Below are 21,186 nucleotides of genomic sequence, written 5' to 3'. Positions count from 1 at the left end.
AAAGGAGGAGACTTAGGGCTGTTGGGCTGATATATATTTGGGAGTCCCCCCTCCCCCCCTCACCCACACACCACCAGGGTGAGTAGGAGGAGTAGAAGGGATGGCAGGGCCCACAGAAGAGTTTCAAAATCTTGAATCCAATGAGGGAGGAGGAGAGGAAAGGAAGGGAAAAAAAGGAGAAAATACAAATCCTATAATACATACAACAGAGTGGGGATGGTACAGATATGAAGCTGAGGCATAGGGTGGGCTGCTGGGGGTGGGGGCAGCAGAACACCCCCACATTCCTTTCTCTCTTCAATGCTATTTCCATAGTTGCCAGGCTGAAAAGCCCTCTCAGAAGATGGGACCAGGAGAAGAGAGTCAGGGGCTCAGTTGGCCCCCCAGCTGTAGCTGTTGTAGGCAGACTTGCTGGTCTGGGGCTTCTGCAGGATGGATCTGGTCTGGCTACATTGCCCATTGCCTGTGTGGTCATCCTGCTGCAGGTGATGGTGAAGGATCTGGGAGTGAGGCTGCTGATGGGGGGTCAGAATGTGCCTAAAGGGGGCAGGTGGGTAGGGAGCAGCTGTGGGCAGATTGATGCCCTCCCCTTCCTAGAGTTGAAGACAAGTTGAAGGAGGCAGCAGGAGTACTGGAATGAAAACCTTGTTTCTCAAAGGGCTGCTGGGTTTTGGAGTACACAGAACCTGAGATATCTGGCACACCTGTGTTACTGGAGGTGACTGATACACCAGTGTTGTATCCATGAGACCCATATCCACTTGGCTGTTGGAAAAGGGTGGCTGATGCATTCACACTGACATTCACACCATGCTGCTTGGAAGAGGTAGGAGTCACAGGGAATACAGTAGGCCCATACTGGAAGGTGCTGGGGAGGCCCGGAACCCCTGTGTAGTATGGCAGGCTGTTGTAACTGTAGCCAGGATGCAGCGCCAGGTTCAGGAATGTTGGCTGCATGGTATAGTGAGTCTGTGTCTGGTTTTGCTGGGTCTGGGTTAAGGCTGTGGCTGGGGCAGGGGAGGAGGCATCCCCATGGCCGAACTTTGTGAGGTCACCAGAATAAGTGTTGCTGGTCAGGCTACCATCCCTCCCAGTCAGCAGAGTGGTAGGTGTGGGAAATGGGAGGCTGTAGTAATCCAATGGAAATCTTGTCTGAAGCATCTGCAAGTCATCATAACCATATACTTATGGCGGGTAGGCATGTAACAGCCCTGGAGCCATAATATCTGGATTAGGCAACAACGGCAGGACCCCAGGAGGGAGGTTGGGAGGAGCTTTTCCTGAAGTTGTAGCAACTGAGCTTCGAGTGGAGGCTGTGGTGGTAGAGTTGCTGCCCAGACTGAGGCTCAAGCTCCTGCCACTATTGAGACTGGAAGAGGCACTGACCACTGGTTCAGACACTGTGCTGGATGTGGTGGAGAAAGTGCTGGAGGAAGAATGAATATTTGCCTCACTCTCCGTGCTTGTGTGCAAAAGAGTGGATGTCGAAGTCCGCCCAGAAGATGTTGATGATGAAAGTGTATTCTGCTGAGTAGATAACATGCTGCCGTGTTGTGTGCTGGTAGTATTTGGAATCTCCTCATTGTGGCTCAAGCCACCCAAGGAGGATGAGTGCTGATTGGCTGTCGTCAGTAAGGAAGCTGCAGATACCATTTCACTGAGAGGGGGGATGCTAGAAGTGGAAGGTGCAGAGCCTGTAGCACCTTCAACAGATTGCGTGCTCTGCAACTGTGTGGCCTGCACAGAACTGAAGCCATTCTTTGCCTGAGCCAAGTCCTTTTGGGATGACGAAAAGATGGATCTGGGTTACCACTGAGTCTGTGTGGATCACTGTTCATATAGAGGGCCCTGAGAATTATTTTGGGAGGTATAGGTTGTCGACTGAATTGGGCCACTTTGATAACCGGACTCCTGGTTAGATGAAATTGTGGATGAAGATTCACTGGCCATGCTGGTATAGAGGCTATTTGGAGCCTGGCTTGAAGAGGCGCTTGTGGTGGGGGTGGACTCATAATCAGAAAGGACAGACTCTGACCCAAACTGCAACGCCCCAAACTGCAGGCGGAGCCCTGAGATATGTGCTGAGCCAATCATCTCAACAGCCAGAACAGGAATCTTAGAAGTCACGGAGGCTTTTTTCTTCTGCTGTTTCAGTTTTTGCTGAGCCAGCTGAGGACTGGAGGAATGGTTGTCTGAAGACACAGGAGACATTTGAGGAGTCGAGGTGGATTTGCTTGGCAGAGGAGAACACGGGTTGGGTGAGGGGAGGTGCAGCAGTGGAGGTAGCAGTGGAGGTAGCCACTGTGGGGGGCTTCTCCTGAAGGAACACCTCCATCACAGTTGAAGATGGGTGAAAGGCTGCAGCTTTGTAAAGGGGATGTGCACTGTTGAATCATTTGGGTTCTTCAAATCATACTGCATCAGTGATAGGGATTGTGTGGTGGATCCCATGTCCCAAGAGGAGGTGGTGGTGGTTCCAGATTGAGAATGCTGAGCTGCCAACTGAGCCAGGGCCTGAGCTGTCTTGAATTGCTCCAAGAACTGGGAGCCTGTGGTGCTTCCACCTTTAGCTTCCCCGACATCACCAACTCCTTTCCCTAACATGCTCACCATACTGTGATGAGAAAACGTGTTCCCTGACACAGGCTGTGATTGACGCTCTGCTTCGAGTTACTGAACACAAGAGGTTGAAGAAGAGAAGGAGACTGAGATGGATCCAGATTAGATGAATCATTCTTCATTGAAGGCAGTGTCTTCCCCAACAGAGCAGCAAGGTCAATTCTCTGACCAGCAGTGATTGTCACATTCCCCAAAGGCAGATGCCCTGATGACACATTAGAGGCAGTGAAAATCTTGGTCTCAGGAAGATCTTCATTCCCATCTTCAGCTTCCCACTCCGTTGTTTCAGTACTCTATGCACTCGTCCCATCATCGGGTTCAAAATGGCCAGTTGTTGTTGTTCCATGAACATGTTGTTCCATGTATTGCAGCTGTTATTGATGTAGTTATCAGTATTTGCCAGCTCTGCATAATCAGCTGGATTAAAGGTTCCCATTCCTTGAGAAGAAAACCTTCCTCCCCACCTACCAGAGTCACCTCTGCCTCAGCCACGACCTCTTCTGCCTCTTTCTGTGCCTCTTTGAGAAGGCCCTCCACTCTTGGTGCCATCTAACCCATTTTCCTGACCTCGAAACTCTCATCCACGGCTGGCACCTCTCCCCCATCTTGGTGGCCCACCACGTCGCTGACTATAGCCTCTGTCCTGGTCTCGATTTTCTTTACCCTCCTCATTGGCTTCTGTTTGGCCACCATCCTTCTGTCCTGAGACTCCCTTCTTCTTCCCAACCATCTCCAAGGAATGCATATCTGGGTTTCCTTCCAACAGTACATTGATGGCTCTGTTGACATCTCCATTGCAGTCATGCAAAGCAATGACACATTCATCCTGGTTCTTGCCTGTGATATTAATCAGTTGTTTCACCTTTTCCTCAAAGCCAGCATCATTATGGTCCAAAATCATCTGTGCAAGTCGAATTTGCTCCTCAGTGGCCCAGGGCCTCTGGTTGTGCTGTGTCTGGTTTTGATTTTCAGGTCGTTCCCAGTTTCCTCAGGCTCAATTAGTGCCCACCCATGTCATCATTTACAGTATATATGAATAATAATATTTACAATGTAGAATACTCAATCTCCTCCTCATGCCAGTTTTTAAAGAATTGTTTGAATGTAACTGCACAACATGCTGTTTTGTCCCCTAGTGTTGACCCAAAGTCTTTTGTGACTGAAAAGCTATGGTGATCATGGACCTGTGGTATCTAGGTAAAAACTGCTTTTCTCCCCTAAAGGATGAGTCAGGAAAATCAGTCGCACCCAAACATAAAGCAATACATCTCCAAACACTCTTCTGTCTGATTCTTCTCACGAGCATAACATAAATGAGAGATACAAGGAGTTGGTCTGCAGCTGGACTCCCTCTCATTACCCCTCGACCACTTCCTTCCTTCCATCACAGGTGAGAGCTGACTCATCTGTAAGTGGCGTGCAAGTGGAGCACCTCGGCTTTGAATGACTGTTCACACCTAACTTCCACAGCAACATTTAATTTTAATGTGCTTCCTTGTTCGTGATGCTCCTCAGGTGTCATCTGTGTGGTTAAGTCCTCATGCCACTCCAAGGGTGGCATGCATAGTGGGTCAATATTCCCCTTTCGTGTGCCTATAGCACATAGATAATCAATAACTATATTGTTTCCCACTTAGTCCAGACATCTTTAGAATTCTCAATACAATTGCATGTCAGGTGAACTTCATCAGTCAATCAAAACCTACTTGCTATGCCTAGGTTACTCATTTTCATTTAAAATATGTGTATTGTAAAAAAGAGTTCAGGAGACAAAATGATGGATCTCAAATTTATTTTTATGAGTATTCCTTATTAAATTAGCAATAACAACAAAAATATATGTATGTATGTGTGTATATATACATATATATTTATTAACAAGACTCATCCTTTGGACCGTCATTGACTTTTGTATATGTTTACTCAAAAATATTATGAAATGAAAATGTTATCATTAATGATTATTAATTCTATTCAAGAGTGTTAAACATGTTTAAAAAATAGCCACAAATACATATGCAAGTTATGTTACTTATTAAGTGTACAGAAAAACCTGGTAGAGTGTGTAGATTTATGGTAACATTCTTTCCTCTATGCTCCCCAAAGTCACCCTACTTAGGTCGATTGTAATGCTTGCCACATTGTTTTGAAACCACTTCCTTTCTTATTTCACTGACTAACTCCTTCAAAACAGGAGAGCCTGGCTTCTTTTTGCATCCTGTGATAACTGATTGAAATAACTGATTGAATGAAAAAATTATTCTATTTTTTTAACAACTGGTGTTATATTATTCTGCTGTCATGAGACTAACTCTATTCTTAGCGCTTCCAAAACATGTTACTATTCTTATACCAATGAAATTTTGTTCAATGACTAATTTCAAATGTATATTTCACCTTAAGAAAATTTCCTTCTTTTTTTTTTTTTTGGCTTGTTGAAATAGTAAATAAACTGACATAATTGTTAATTCTCTGAATGAGTCATTTTAATGTTACTAATTAGTTTAAATGGTGAAATTAATATTTAAGAGCTATAATCCTTAAAACTATATAAGCAACTAAATTGGCTTTGAAGGCTGTAAATGTTTTAATACTCACACAAGAATGTTAACTTGCAATCATCTTAGAAAAAGTTTAAAATCAATTTCCAACAAAGTATATTATTTTTGAACCTCCTGAGAAACACTTGGAACTTGAATTTTTAAAATAAATTATATTTATAATTCTCTGTGCAACCCAAGTACATTACCATGATGGGAAAAATCTGAAGCCAGAGTCTTACAAAAGGTGAATTACTGTGCCTTTGTTGTCAATAATAATATATGTAAAATGACTCACAGTCCATCCTTAAAGCTTTGGATTCTTTGATATCATCAAAGTAGAGATTTTTAACTGCAGAAAATGCTGACATGACATTAGATATACTTGAAGCCATTCCTTAAAATTTGTTGATTAATCATGTGGTGCTAGATGTTCCAAATCAACTTCACTCTTCTTGAATCCTCAGCTTAAACTCACAACTTGAATCTTATTTTGCATTTTGAAATTGAGCTAACACTTGTCCTTTACACTTCCTCCATCAGTGTCTAGAATTTATTAAGTCCTGAAGTTATGATTCAGGAATCTCAAAGATATTCCTTTTGTACATGAAGATTTGTCCAAGTCAGTGATGCTCTCTTTAAGAAAGTAACTGACCTGGCATATTTTTGAAAATAATATATTTAAAAACATGTAAAATGTCCAAGTCATTCTTCTGGATGGTGGGATTGTAGGTGATTTAAATTTTTTCTTTTATCTTGACATTATTTTCCAAATTTTGTGATATGAACCTCAGTAATTGTATAAGAAAAATTAAAGTTAGTTCATAATATCTGTGGATATAGATAAAGATGAAAATTTACAATAGTGCTAAGAGTATCTGTACTTACTCTACACCAGATGCTCAACTCAATTTTTTCTGATGGAGTGGATACCATTTTTCAAAACAAAAGTAGTATTTAAACTATTACTTTTATGTTGTAGTAGCAGTGATGCTGTGTGTTGTGATGGTAGGGTGGGGGTTAATAAAGCAAGGAAAAAAGAAACACAAAGTATATTGAAAACCCCTGGGGTCTGAGGGGAACATGGATCTTTAAGGATGAGGCTGGATTTTAAGGCCATGGTCTAGCGACCCGAGAAGAATGTTTGTCTTTTTCCTAAAGGAAATGCTATGTTATTGAAATATTGTAGCACATAATTGATACCACTAGATTTTCACTTTCTTTTTTTGTTTTTTAAACATCTTTATTGGAGTATAATTGCCTTAATGGTGTGTAAGTTTCTGCTTTATAACACAGTGAATCAGCTAGACATATACATATATCCCCATATCCCCTCGCTCTTGCGTCTCCCTCCCATCCACCTTTCCTTTCCCAACCCTCTAGGTGGACACAAAGCACAGAGCTGATCTCCCTGTGCTATGTGGCTGCTTCCCACTAGCTATCTATTTTACATTTGGTAGTGTATATATGTCCATGCCACTCTCTCACTTCGCTCTATCTTGCCCTTCCCCTTCCCCTTGTCCTCAAATCCATTCTCTACATCTGCATCTTTATTCTTGTCCTGCCCCTAGGATCTTAAAAACCATTTTTTCTAAAATTCCATATATATATGTTAGCATACGGTATTTTTTTTTCTCTTTCTGACTTACTTCACTCTGTATGACAGTCTCTAGGTCCATCCACCTCACTACAAATAACTCAATTTCGTTTCTTTTTATGGCAGAGTAATATTCCATGGTATATATATGCCACATCTTCTTAATCCATTCATCTGTCAATGGACATGTAGGTTGTTTCCATGTCCTGCCTATTGTAAATAGTCCTTCAGTGAACACTGTAGCACATGACTCTTTTTGAATTATGGTTTTCTCAGGGTATATGCCCAGTAGTGGGATTTCTGGGTCGTATGGTAGTTCTATTTCTAGTTTTTTAAGGAATCTCCATACTGTTCTTTATAGTGACTGTATCAGTTTACATTCCCACCAACAGTGCAAGGTGTTTTCCTTTTCTCCACACCCTCTCCAGCATTTATTGTTTGTAGATTTTTTGATGATGGCCATTCTGACTGGCATGAAGTGACACCTCATTATAGTTTTGACTTGCATTTCTCTAATGATTAGTGATGTTGAGCATCCTTTCATGTGTTTGTTGGCAATCTGTATATCTTCTTTGGGGAAATGTCTATTTAGGTCTTCTGCCCATTTTTGGATTGGGTTGTTTGTTTTTTTGATATTGAGCTGCATGAGTTGCTTGTAAATTTTGGAGATTAATACTTTGTCAATTGCTTCATTTGCAGATATGTTCTCCCATATTCAGGGTTGTCTTTTTGTCTTTTTTATGTTTTCCTTTTCTGTGCAAAAGCTTTTAAGTTTCATTAGGTCCCATTTCTTTATTTTTGTTTTTGTTTCCATTTCTCTAGGAGGTGGGTCAAAAAGGACCTAGCTGTGATTAATGTATTAGAATGTTCTGTCTATGTTTTCTTCTAAGAGTTTTATAGTGTCTGGCCTTATATTTAGGGCTTTAATCCATTTCAAGTTTATTTTTGTGTATGGTGTTAGGGAGTGTTCTAATTTCATTCTTTTACATGTAGCTGTCCAGTTTTCCCAGCACCACTTATTGAAGAGGCTATCTTTTCTCCATTGTCTATTCTTACATCCTTTATCAAAAATAAGGTGACCGGGGCTTCCCTGGTGGCGCAGTGGTTGAGAGTCCACCTGCCGATGCAGGGGACACGGGTTCGTGCCCCAATCCGGGAGGATCCCACATGCCGCGGAGAGGCTAGGCCCGTGAGCCATGGCCACTGAGCCTGCGCGTCCGGAGCCTGTGCTCTGCAACGGGAGAGGCCACAGCAGTGAGAGGCCTGCATACGGCAAAAAAATAAAAATAAATAAAAAATAAGGTGACCAATGTGTGTGGATTTATCTCTGAGATTTCTGTCCTGTTCCATTGATCCATATTTCTGATTTTGTGCCAGTACCATACTGTCTTGGTTATTGTAGCTTTGTAGTATAGTCTGAAGTCCAGGAGCCTGATTCCTCCAGCTCCTTTTTTCTTTCTCAAGATTGCTTTGGCTATTTGGGATATTTTGTGTTTCCATACAAATTGTGGAATTTTTTGTTCTAGTTCTGTAAAAAATGCCATTGGTATTTTGATAGAGACTGCACTGAATCTGTGGATTGCTTTAGGAAGTATAGTCATTTTCACAATGTTGATTCTTCCAATCCAAGAACATCTCTTTGTATCATCTTTAATTTCTTTCATCACTGTCTTATAATTTTCTGCATACAGGTCTTTTGTCTCCCTCAGTAGGTTTATTCCTAGGTATTTTATCTTTTTTGTTGCAGTGGTAAATGGGAGTGTTTCCTAATTTCTCTTTCAGAATTTTCATCATTATTTATAGGAATGCCAGAAATTTTTGTGCATTAATATTATATCTTGCTACTTTACCAAATACATTGAGTAGCTCTAGTAGTTTTCTGGTAGCATCTTTAGGATCCTCTATGTATAGTATCATGTCATCTGCGAACAGTGGCAGCTTTACTTCTTTTCTGATGTGGATTCCTTTTATTTCTTTTTCTTCTCTGATGGCTGTGGCTAAAACTTGCAAAACTATGTTGAATAATAGTGGTGAGAGTGGACAACATTGTCTTCTTCCTGATCTTAGAGGAAATGGTTTCAGTTTTACACCATTGAGAACGATGTTGGCTGTGGGTTTGTCATACATGGCTTTTATTAATTTGAGGTAAGTTCCCTCTATTCCTACTTTCTGGAAGTTTTTTTTTTATCATAAATGGGTGTTGAATTTTGTTGAAAGCTTTCTCTGCATGTATTGAGATGACCATATGATATTTCTCCTTCAGTTTGTTAATATGGTTTATCACATTGATTGATTTGCATATATTGAAGAATCCTTGCATTCCTGGGATAAACCACACTTGATCATGGTGTATGACCTTTTAATGTGCTGTTGGATTCTGTTTGCTAGTATTTTGTTGAGGATTTTTGCATCTATGTTCATCAGTGATATTGGCCTGTAGTTTTCTTTCTTTGTGACATTTTTGTGTGGTTTTGGTATCAGGGTGATGGTGGACTCGTAGAATGAGTTTTGTAGTGTTCCTCCCTCTGCTATATTTTGGAAGAGTTTGAGAAGGTTAGGTCTTAGCTCTTCTCTAAATGTTTGATAGAATTCTCCTGTGAAGGCATCTGGTCCTGGGCTTTTGTTTGTTGGAAGATTTTTAATCAGAGTATCAGTTTCAGTGCTTGTGATTGGTCTTTTCATATTTTCTATTTCTTCCTGATTCAGTCTTGGCAGGTTGTGCATTTCTAAGAATTTGTCCATTTCTTCCAGGTTGTCCATTTTATTGGCATAGAGTTTCTTGTAGTAATCTCTCATGATCCTTTGTATTTCTGCAGTGTCAGTTGATACTTCTCCTTTTTCATTTTCAATTCTATGGATTGTAGTCTTCTGCCTTTTTTTCTTGGTGTGTTTGGCTAATGATTTATCAATTTTGTTTGTCTTCTCAGTGAATCAGCTTTTAGATTTATTGATCTTTGCTATTGTTTCCTTCATTCCTTTTTCATTTATTTCTAATCTGATCTTTATGATTTCTTTCCTTCTTCTAACTTTGGTTTTTTTTTGTTCTTCTTTCTCTAATTGCTTTAGGTATAAGGTTAGGTTGTTTATTTGAGATTTTCCTTGTTTTTGGAGGAAGGATTTTATTGCTACAAATTTCCCTCTTAGAACTGCTTTTGTTCCATCCAATAGGTTTTGGGTCATTGTGTTTTCATTGTCATTTGTTTCTAGATATTTTTTGATTTCTTCTTTGATTTCTTCAGTGATGTCTTGGTTATTTACTAGTGTATTGTCTACCCTCCTTGTGTTTGTATTTTTTATGTTTTTTTTTCTAGTCTCACAGTGTTGTGACTGGGAAAGTTATTTGATAAGATTTCAATTTTCTTAAATTTACCAAGTCTTGGTTTGTGACCCAATTTATGCTCTAGCCTGGAGAATCTTCCATGAGCACTTGAGAAGTTAGTGTATTCTGTTGTTTTTGGATGCAATGTCCTGTAAATATCAATTTGGATTGAATGTCCAATAAATATCAATTAAGTCCATCTTGTTTAATGTATCATTTAAAGTTTGTGTTTCCTTATTTATTTTCATTTTGGATGATCTGTCCATTGGTGAAAGTGGGGAGTTAAAATCCCCTACTATGATTGTGTTACTGTCAATTTCCCCTTTGATGGCTGTTCTCATTTGCCTTATGTATAGAGATGCTCCTATGTTGGGTGCATAAATATTTACAATTGTTATATCTTCTTCTTAGATTGATCCCTTAATCATTACATAGTGTCCTTCTTTGTCTTTTGTAATAGTCTTTATTTTAGAATCTATTTTGTCTGATATGAGAATCGTTACTCTGGCTTTCTTTTGATTTCCATTTGCATGCAATATCTTTTTCCATCCTCTCACTTTCAGTCTGTATATGTCCCTAGGTCTGAAGTGGATCTCTTGTAGACAGCATATATATGGGTCTTGTTTTTGTATCCATTCAGCCAGTCTATGTCTTTTGGTTGGAGCATTTAATCCATTTACATTTAAGGTAATTATTGATATGTATGTTCCTATTACCATTTTCTTAATTTTGGGGTTTGTTATTGTAGGTCTTTTCCTTCTCTTGTGTTTCCTGCCTAGAGAAGTTCCTTTAGCATTTGTTGTAAAGCTAGTTTGGTGGTACTGTATTCTCTCAGCTTTTGCCTGTCTGTAAATGTCTTAATTTCTCTGTCAAATCTGAATAAGATCCTTGCTGGGTAGAGTGATCTTGGTTGTAGGTTTTTCCATTTCATCATTTTAAATATGTCCTTTCACTCCCTTCTGGCTTGCAGAGTTTCTGCTGAAAAATCAGCTGTTAACCTTATAGGGATTCCCTTGTATGTTATTTGTTGTTTTCCCCTTGCTGCTTTTAATATTTTTTCTTTGTATATAATTTTTGGTAGTTTGATTAATATGTGTCTTGCCTTGTTTCTCCTTTGATTTATCCTGTATGGGACTCTCTGAGCTTTCTCTACTTGATTGACTATTTCCTTTCCCATATTAGGGAAGTTTTCAACTATAAATCTTCAAATACTTTCTCAGTTCCTTTCTTTTTCTCTTCTTTTTCTGGGACCCCTGTAATTCGAATGTTGGTGCATTTAATGTTGTCCCAGAAGTCTGAGAATGTCTTCAATTCTTTTCATTTTTTTTTTTTATTCTGCTCTATGGTAGTTATTTCCACTATTTTATCTTCCAGGTTACTTATCCATTCTTCTGCCTCAATTATTCTGTTATTGATTCCTTCTAGAGAATTTCAAATTTAATTTATTGTGTTGTCCATTGTTGTTTGTTGGCTCTTTAATTCTTCTAGGTCCCTGTTCATCATTTCTTTTATTTTCTCCTTTCTATTTCCAAGATATTGGATCATCATTACTATCATTACTCTTAATTGTTTTTCAGGTAGACTGCCTATTTCCTCTTCATTTGTTTCGTCTGATGGGTTTTTACCTTATTCCTTCATCTGCTGTGTTTTTCTTTGTTTTCTCATTTTTCTTAACTTACTGTGTTTGAGGTCTCCTTTTTGCAGGCTGCAGGTTCATAGTTCCCATTGTTTTTGGTGTCAGGCCCCCATGTCTAAGGCTGGTTCAGTGGGTTGTGTAGGCTTCCTGGTGGAGGGGACTGGTGCCTGTGTTCTGGTGGATGAGGCTGGACCTTGTCTTTCTGGTGGGCAGGACTACATCCTGTGGTGTGTTCGCAGTGCCTGTGACCTTATTTTGATTTTAAGCAGACTCTCTGTTAATGGGTGGGTTTGTGTTCCTGGCTTGTTGCTGTTTGCATAGGGTGTCCAGCACTGTAGCTGGTCATTGATTGGAGCTGGGTCTTAGCGGTGAGATGGAGACCTCTGGGAGACCTTTTGCCATTTGATATTACTTGGAACAAGGAGGTCTCTGGTGGACCAATGTCCTGAACTCAGCTCTCCCACATCAGAGGCACAGGCCTGACACCTGGCAGGAGCATGAAGACCATGTCAGCCACACGGCTCAGAAGAAAGGGGAGAAAGAAAGAGAGAAAGAAAGAAAGAAAGAAAGAAAGAAAAGAAAGAAGTAAGGAAGGAAGAAAGAAAGTAAGGAAGAGAGAAAGAAAGACAGAAAGAAAGAGAGAAAGAAAGAAAGAAAGAGAGAAAGAAAGAGAGAAAGAAGAAAGAAAGAAGAAAGGAAGGAAGAAAGAAAATAAAGTTTTTAAAATAAAAAATTTAAAAATTTACTAAAAATTAAAAAGAAATTTAAAGTATTAAAAAGAATTTTAAAGGACAGACAGAACCTTAAGACAAATGGTAAAAGCAAAGCTGTATAGACAAAATCACAGAAAGAATCATACACATCCACACTCACAAAACGTGAAAAAGAAAAAAATATATATATATATGGAAGAGAGCAACCAAAACAATAAAAAAAAATCTACCAATGATAATAAATGCTAAATACTAAACTAAGATAAACATAAAACCAGAAACAAATTAGATGCAAAAAGCAAACCCCAAGTCTACAGTTGCTCCCAAAGTTCACTGCCTCAATTTTGGGATGATACGTTGTCTATTCAAGTATTCCACAGATGCAGTGTACATCAAGTTGATTGTGGGTATTTAATCCGCTGCTCCTGAGGCTGCTGGGAGAAATTTCCCTTTCTCTTCTTTGTTCACACAGCTCCCAGGGTTCAGCTTTGGATTTGGCCCTGCCTCTGCATGTAGGTCACCTGAGGGCGTCTGTCCCTGCCCAGACAGGAGGGGGTTAAAGGAGCAGCTGATTCGGGGGCTCTGGCTCACTCAGGCCAGGGGGAGAGAGGGGTTCGGAAGCGGGGCAAGCCTGTGGCAGCAGAGGCCCACATGATATTGAAACAGCCTGAGGTGCACTGTGTGTTTTCCCGGAGAAGTTGTCCCTGGATCACAGGACCCTGGCAGTTGTGGGCTGCACAGTCTCTCAGGAGGGGAGGTGTGTGGATATTGACCTGTGCTTGCACACGGCTTCTTGGTGGCTGCAGCAGCAGCCTTAGCATTTCATGCCTGTCTCTGGTGTCCACACCGATAGCCGTGGCTTGCACCCGTCTCTGGAGCTACTTTAGGTGGTGCTCTGAATCCCCTTTCCTCCTGCACCCCGAAACAATGGTCTCTTGCTTCTTAGGCAGTTCCAGACTTTTTCCCAGGCTACCTCCTGGCAAGCTGTGGCTCACTAGCTTCAGGCTGTGTTCATGCAGCCAACCCCAGTCCTCTCCCTGGGATCTGACCTCCGAGGCTGGAGCCTCAGCTCCCAGTCCCCACCCACCCAAGTGGGTGAGCAGATAAGCCTCTGAGGCTGGTGAGTGCTGGTCAGCACTGATCCTCTTTGTGGGAATGTCTCCACTCTGACTTCTACACCTCTATTTCTGCACTCTCCTCCATGGCTCCGATGCTTGCCCCACCCCACAACCCTCCGTCCCTGCCAGTGAAGGGGCTTCCTAGTATGTGGAAACCTTTCCTCCTTTACACCTCCCTCCCAGAGGTGCAGGTCCTGTCCCTATTCTTTTGACTCTGTTTTTTTCTTTTTTCTTTTGCCTTACCCAGGTACGTGGGGAGTTTATTGCCTTTTGGGAAGTCTGAGGTCTTCTGCCAGTGTTCAGTAGGTGTTGCATAGGAGTTGTTCCACATGTAGATGTATTTCTGATGTATTTGTGGGGAGGAAGGTGATCTCCACGTCTTACTTCTCCACATCTTGAAAGTCTCCCCCTAGATTTTCACTTTCAATGTATCTTGCTGGCTGCAACATGGGAAATGAATAGAAAGGAGAGAAGAGTGGATAAAGAAGACCTGTGGCCCTGGTGGCCTATGATGACGGCTTTGTAAGAAATAGAAATGAATCCAGAAGTATATTGGAGATGAGATTTATAGAATCTGGTGTTGGGATGTTTATTGGAAATAAAAGAGAAAAAGATGAAAAGATTACCAAGTCTCCTGCTGGTACAAGGGGCTACATGGTGGTGACATTTGCCACAGTGGAACATTGGAAGGGGATCAGCATTGGGAGCAAAGATTGCAAAGTATGTGTTAGCCACACTGAATGTGTGCTGCCTTTGAGATTCAGAAATGAAGAGGTCAAGCAGGAAGTTAAATGTAGAGATCCACAAATGAGAGAATGATCTTGGATTAGAGATCAAAATGTTTAAGTCACGGACATACGTCAGTGCCTCTGGCACAAATGAGGGTAAAATAAGTGGTAGACAAGGTAAGGGGTTAAGCCTTACTTGAGTCTAACTCCGTGGACACCTAAAATGGGTTTGTGTCTTTGTTAATTTTTATTTTATAGTGGAGTATAGTTGATTAACAATGTTGTATTCATTTCAGGTGTACAGCAAAATGATTCAGTTATACATATACATGTATCTATTCTTTTTCAAATTATTTTCCCACTTAGGTGATTACACTAGTGTTAATCAAATAATGACATGGCAGCCTGAAACCCCACAGTGGGTCCAGGAAAATACATGTGGGTTGGTATTACTAAAATACAAAGTGAGAGAAAAGAGTGGAAATAGATGTAGGTAAGTAGATTAATGAGTTACTGTTAAAGCGAATTTGCTCTCAAACCAACTTGCATGGGTGTCTGAATGCCATCTGGCAGGAGGAGTGGAGCAGTTGAAGAATATTGGTAGAGAAGATGCATGACTATATTTGTGTTTTAGGTGGGACACACTGACTGGAGCTTAGAGGATGAATTTAAGAGCAAAAAGACAGGAATGAGGAAAACCTGATAAGTGGCTCTTGCATTTGTCTGGACAAGGTGCTGAGAGACGGGATAATTGAAATATGGAGAAAGCAGACTGAAAAATATTTAAGGCACAACATACTCATTTGTCAGAAATGGAGAGTGAAAAGGAAGAGTCTGTGGCATGACTTGCAGGCTTCTAGTTTTGAAGATGAAACAGATTACAGTGCCATTTATGTAGGGTGGTACATTTGGGGAGGAATTTCCATGTTGGACATGTTGAATGATTATGGGATAATCAAGAGTCATAATTAAGCAACATTTAATACATGAGTGAGAAAACTTAGGATGTGATTTGAGCAGGAAATAAATACTTATGGGTCATCATCTTATAATCAGTTGTCAAAAGTAGAAGAGTTGATGAAATTGCCTAATTAGTCTCAACAAAACCATGGGGCCAAGAAAGTTTATAAGGGAACGTGGATTTTAAGGGTTAGGCTGAGAAAGAGATGGTCAAAATAAAAAACAAAACAAAACAAAGATCAGAGTTGTTGAGGACAACCATGAGAAATTAACACTTTCAGGAGCATGAGGTCAAGAGTGTCAGATGCAGAAGAGGAGCTTTGGATCTGAAAGTGCGGTGCATAGGACACTAACATCTTTTTGGATGTTTCTAAATCCCTTTATGATGATGTTATTCTATGAACTCAATAATAGGGAGTTCTAGTATGCTGTAGTGGTGTAAACCCACTATACCTCATCTCTCCTGCTTGTTACAACTAAAAATGAAAAATCTATAAAAATAAACACATTTAAACAAAAAACCTGAAACACCTACTACCTAGGTATTCCAAACAGTAAATAAGAACAGGCAAATTGTAGAAGGAGGTAAAAATTTGGAAGAGCAAGTGACAAGAGAGTGAGTTTTCCATTTTCTTTTCTTTTGGGGCTTTATCCCAAGAGCAGGCACAAGTCACAGAGTGCCTTAGCAGCCGGGTGGCTAAAATCTCAATAGAAACTCCAGTTTCTACACAAAGGAACCAGGAAATGACCCCTGTGGATGGAGAGAGTGTAGAGAATAATTATGACATGTTCAATTGCTCTCTCATTAAAAATAACACTTCTGAGATTTAGGCGACTGATTCTATCCCTGGTTTGCTAATTTAGATCTGTTTGATTCAATCTCTTTGAGCATTTATGTTATCTTGTGGATAAAAGTGGCTAACATGACACTTTCATGTTTCTCAAAACTGTGATTAAATATCAACTATAGCAGTTTACTCAAGTGCTTTAATAGATCATAAATTTTTACTTAAATATGATTTATTGGTACTACTCAAATTTACATTTCTGTTGGTTTATCAACTCTGACACTTTTACAATGTGAGTCTATATTCCAGATATCATTTGAACAGTGTCCAAGTTCAAATAATTATCATGACTTGGCTTATCTCCATACATTAAATGCAATTGTTATTTGATCAGCTGACATCATACTGTAAGTATAGTTTTTTCCTTGATTCTATCTATCTTTTATATGCAATTATAGATGTAGTATCCCAGTCTCAGCTGTCAGATGTTTTATTTAAAGCCAGGTGTCTTAGGAACAAGGAAAACCCATTTATTGATGATGGAAATTTGCCTCTGTGGACTGTGACATCTTCATACTTTCCTTTTCCCACATAATTATAGCTCTGAGAGGTATGTGAACCAACCTAATCACTTGGAACTCATATTATTTAGATGGTTAGTACCTTTCATTATTATGATCTTTGAGTAATGGTTTCTGAATCAGTGCCACTGGAATAAGAGCTTGGTTTTTTCTCTTTATAGTACTATTCAGAATAATCACTGTTTTTGAAATAATCATTGGGAACCAGATGTCCAGGCATAATTGAATACACCTCTATGAGTTTCCTTTCAGATAAATTGTATTCTGGATATTCCATAAAGAGATAACTCCAACTGTAACCACAAGTTGATGGTTCTCTTCCCCTCTTTCCTCCTCCTCCCCCTCCTCCTCCCCCTTCTCCACCACCTCCTCCTCCTCCCCTCCTCCTTCTTCTTCTTCTTCTTTTCTCTCTCTTTCTCATCTCCCCCTTAAAAGGAAAACTCCTTTCATTTTTTTTTAAATAAAGGACCAAATATTAAAGAATATTTATTCTCTATAATTAAATCTAAACACATCAAAGCATTTTCAAGTTTATGCAGATTCAAAATTAGTGAGATTTAAAGGAAATAATTTGCATTAACAAAATAATTTAAGTCCCATATGTACCAGCAAGCTATATAATCTATTTAATCTGTTTTACCTACCATTTCCTACAAATAAAAAACCTTTTCATTCAAATGATCAATTCTGGTGGAGGAAAGTTTTTCAATCTTCATGTGTTACTCTATTTCTTTTCAAAAATCAGTAAACTTTTACACAGCACACATGTTGACAACATTTTCTAAAAGTTAAAAAAAAAATGTAAATACTTCTTGAGACAAAAATTGCATTTATAGCTGATTTACTTTGTTATAAAGCAGAAACTAACACAGCATTGTAAAGAAATTATACTCCAATAAAGATGTTTAAAAAATTAAATGCCACTTTAAACTAGAAAATTAATTTGGATTAAAAATTTTTGAATATCTGAGACATTTTGAAGCCCTATGGGAAATAAGTATAGATAATTTAATACATTCCTCATGTGGACTTCACAGAAACAATCATTATAAACCTGAAATAAAAGAGATGTAGAAATTGAAAACAACTGTACATATTTAAATTTGAATTTAGGGTAATCTCAGATCAATATCTATTTATTATTTATGTTTCATTCTCTCTTATTTCAACTATTATCTTTTTTCAGATTAAGCAACTGCTGAGATATCTATATATCTACTAAAATCTAATGTAAATTAGTTGACACGTCAATTCCTTTCCATTTAACTTAACAAATATTATAAAATAATAATAACACCAACAAAAATGTTAGCTACCATTTTAGAAAGTATGCTTGACATGATGCCAAGCAATCCATCTACTACATTCAAACACATACACACACACACAATTTCAACAACTGCAATGAACCTGATGCTACTATCTTTATCCTACAGGTAACTAAGCTGAGTTTGGAAAAGTAATTAAATTGAGGTATTTTATATAACTATTGTAGCAGTGGTGGGATTTGAACACTGGCCTGATTGCTCTTTTAAATAAAATGTTTCTATTTTGTATTAGGAGCTAAGAATATAGACATGATGAACAACCAGGTTCTGTGTTCAAGCCATTCACAATCAAAATTGAGCAGGTGTGTTGTGAACTGATAAACCAATAAAATCAGTAGAATAGACGTAGATAAATGCAACATGGAAATAGTTACATGATAAGTTACAGAGCTACAAGGGAGAAATAAGTATACTGGGATGGTAAATCTTAACTCTGCAGGCACTTTTGGAGAATTCTCACCCACAGCTCTGCCTTATGCCACTTGGCTACTGTTCCAAGACCTTGGTTTGCCCATTTCTAACTTTTCTGACCATCCACCTCTGAAAAATGCAGCATTATTATTGGAAAAAAGACGTTAGTACTGTGAAAGACTTACTGCTCCTCATCCACCCACTCATTGATCATCAACTAGGATTTGACCCCTGCACTCCATGCTCTGCCAGGGCTAAATATCTCCACTCCCTGCAGAGATTTTTTGTTATATTAGACAACCAGTCCAAATAAAACTATTCTACAGGTCAAAGTGTGAAGAGAGCCGTGTTCTCTTATTGCGATGTGGAGTCTTCCTCATAACATCACTGCTTGACCATCATCATTTGCAGATTTTGGAAAATACATTATAAATTATTTTAAAGGTTTTGTTTTATGCACAGCAAAACCAGTTGTATTTTCCTTTTCCATATCAATTTTCTTCTGTTTGTACGTGAATGTAGAGAGTAAAAATGTGGACTGGATTCCAAGTGTTGGGTAATCTGGTTTGCTGAAGTTTGGTGGAGACATTGTCATTTGATGTGTAGTCAAGTCAGAGTGAGCAGGAGTGGGGCTGCTAATAGTGCCAGAGAGCAGGACAGATGTGAGGTCATCAGAGCAGAAAAGAGGGGTTTATAAGTGTGCAAGGGAGTCCTTGGAACACACGTAGCTGGTTGGTTATTTTGTTTTGTTTGGCTTTTTTTTTTTGTAAGCTAAGTTTATCACCTTATGAAGCAATTAAAAAAAAAGTTTCTTACAGAATAAGACTACCATAAAGTGGTTTGATTTCATGTAGGAATTTTGCTCAAATCATGTTTCTAAAAATTCAACACCTACGTTCACCTTTCATCACCATAAATTTCTTGATAATAATTCAAGTGTGAACATCAATCTATTTTTTAGTGTTTAGTGTTTATATTCTAAGCATCATTATTTAAAATTATAGTTTCAACTAAAAATATGGATAGGTGGTTGAAATTAGGAAATTTAGTGATAGATTTGAAATAAATGCAAACACACACAAAAGTCATAAGGGATATTCAGAAAAAGTCATGGAGTGTTGCAATAGCCAATGAATTTTTCCAGAGGCCAACCAGGTGCATAATAAAAAGATGGAAACAAATACTTATCTAACTACAATGAGTAGTAAGTGGTGGGAAAAATCAGCAGTAAATTTATAAAGTCAAGGACATACTGAAATGGATATTTGAAATATTTGTCTCATTGTTGTGAAGTTCAACTGCACATAAAACTTGATGTCTTAAAGGAGCAACCTGAAATGAAACAAACATTTTTTGAAACTATCCCTCTTGCAATAATACTAATTTATAAATTTATTTTTAATATTAAGCCATTTAAGTTATCTTGCTATGTAAATAAAGTGAAGAGGGAAATAGTGTATGGTATACATGCTATGATATCTTTTAAAGAAAATAAGGAGGAATAAATATAGTAATGCAGCTTATGTACCTATCTATTTATCTACTATGTCTATCCCTTCTATGTATGGAGAGAGAGAGACAGAGAGAGACATCTATATATTCATATATGTATAGATTACCTTTGAAACAAAATCCAAGCTGGTAACAGTAGTTGCTTTAGAGACATAACTGGAATAGAAGTCGTGGTGGGATCGAGACTTCCTTTGCATCTATTCTTTTATAGTGTTTGAACATTTTAGCAAGCAGGCTAGTTTCCATTTCAAAATAATGACAAGAAATAAAACCATATAAATAAACAACTAAAAATCACAATTTTAAAGAACAATCACCAGAAGTAGTTTTGCACCTACAGAGAAGACATCTCTACTTAAAACAAGGTATTGACAAATACAAGTAACCAGCAATCAATAATTTTCTTAAGTGCCCTTTTCAGTCACTGGCAGAATCACCTTGGGAGGAAAAACTAGCATAATAGAAGGTGCTTGGATTACTTCTTGAGCCATGGAAAGAGTCAAATCTGTTTTGGATTGAACAAAAAAAATTGAATGTTTTGTAATAGCAAACTAAACACAGGTGCTTTTACTGCCTTAATGAAAGATGCTAGCAAAAGAAGCACCAAGATACAGGCAAGGGACCTGTGTGAAATACTAGTAGATTGGCTGAATTTAACCCTGTGTTTTGTTGGCTCTTGCTTGATGTTTTTATCATGATGATGTCTGAGAAAAACTGAACTTGCAAAATGCTTGCTGGTTGACAACAATTTAAATAAGTGATCAAAATTAATATTAAATCAAGTTATTTAATACATTATCTTTCAGGAATCAGGATATCCCTTAGAACAATTTTGAAAATATAGCATTTGTTCAATAAATATTTGCCAAATTGACTTTTTATCAAACACGGAAAAATACATAGAAAATGAATTCAAGTAAATATGTCTTCTAAATGTTCAGACTATACCACACTTCAACATGTTCACCTCTTGATTTTTTTTTTCAGAGAGTCAAAAGGAATGGTTAAAACAGTATTTTTTTTTATATTTAATGAGCTTTTTTGTAATTATGTGAGCAGCAAACTTGAGATCCCACTTTGTGATGGTTTGGCAAGAGAAAGTGCTGGTAAGAGCTTTAAACTCAGCAAAAGGTGGTAAGAGCTGTATGTGGTGAGAAACTCCATACATTTTAAGGATGAAGAGTGGCTTAGAACTGATGAACTCGGCAGATTTTTTTGTGGGGGGAAGGATACTGAATTTCCATCAACACTACAAGGCACTATAATATTTTTTTATTTCTTCTTTTCTTAAATCTACACTTATCAAGATCATTCCAATGAGAATACAACTTTAGTT

The 21,186-nt window shown here is 38.6% G+C and overlaps 1 pseudogene; it reads right to left on the bottom strand.

Moving 5' to 3' along the window:
- Nucleotides 1-371: 371 nt before the first annotated feature.
- Nucleotides 372-3,640, bottom strand: LOC132497076 (ubiquitin-associated protein 2-like; annotated as a pseudogene).
- Nucleotides 3,641-21,186: the final 17,546 nt, after the last annotated feature.

The sequence above is a fragment of the Mesoplodon densirostris genome, chromosome 10, assembly GCF_025265405.1.
Source record: "Mesoplodon densirostris isolate mMesDen1 chromosome 10, mMesDen1 primary haplotype, whole genome shotgun sequence".
Classification (NCBI taxonomy): domain Eukaryota; kingdom Metazoa; phylum Chordata; class Mammalia; order Artiodactyla; family Ziphiidae; genus Mesoplodon; species Mesoplodon densirostris.
The sequence above is the reverse complement of the archived record's forward strand: the minus strand, read 5'-3'. Positions and strand labels throughout refer to the sequence as shown.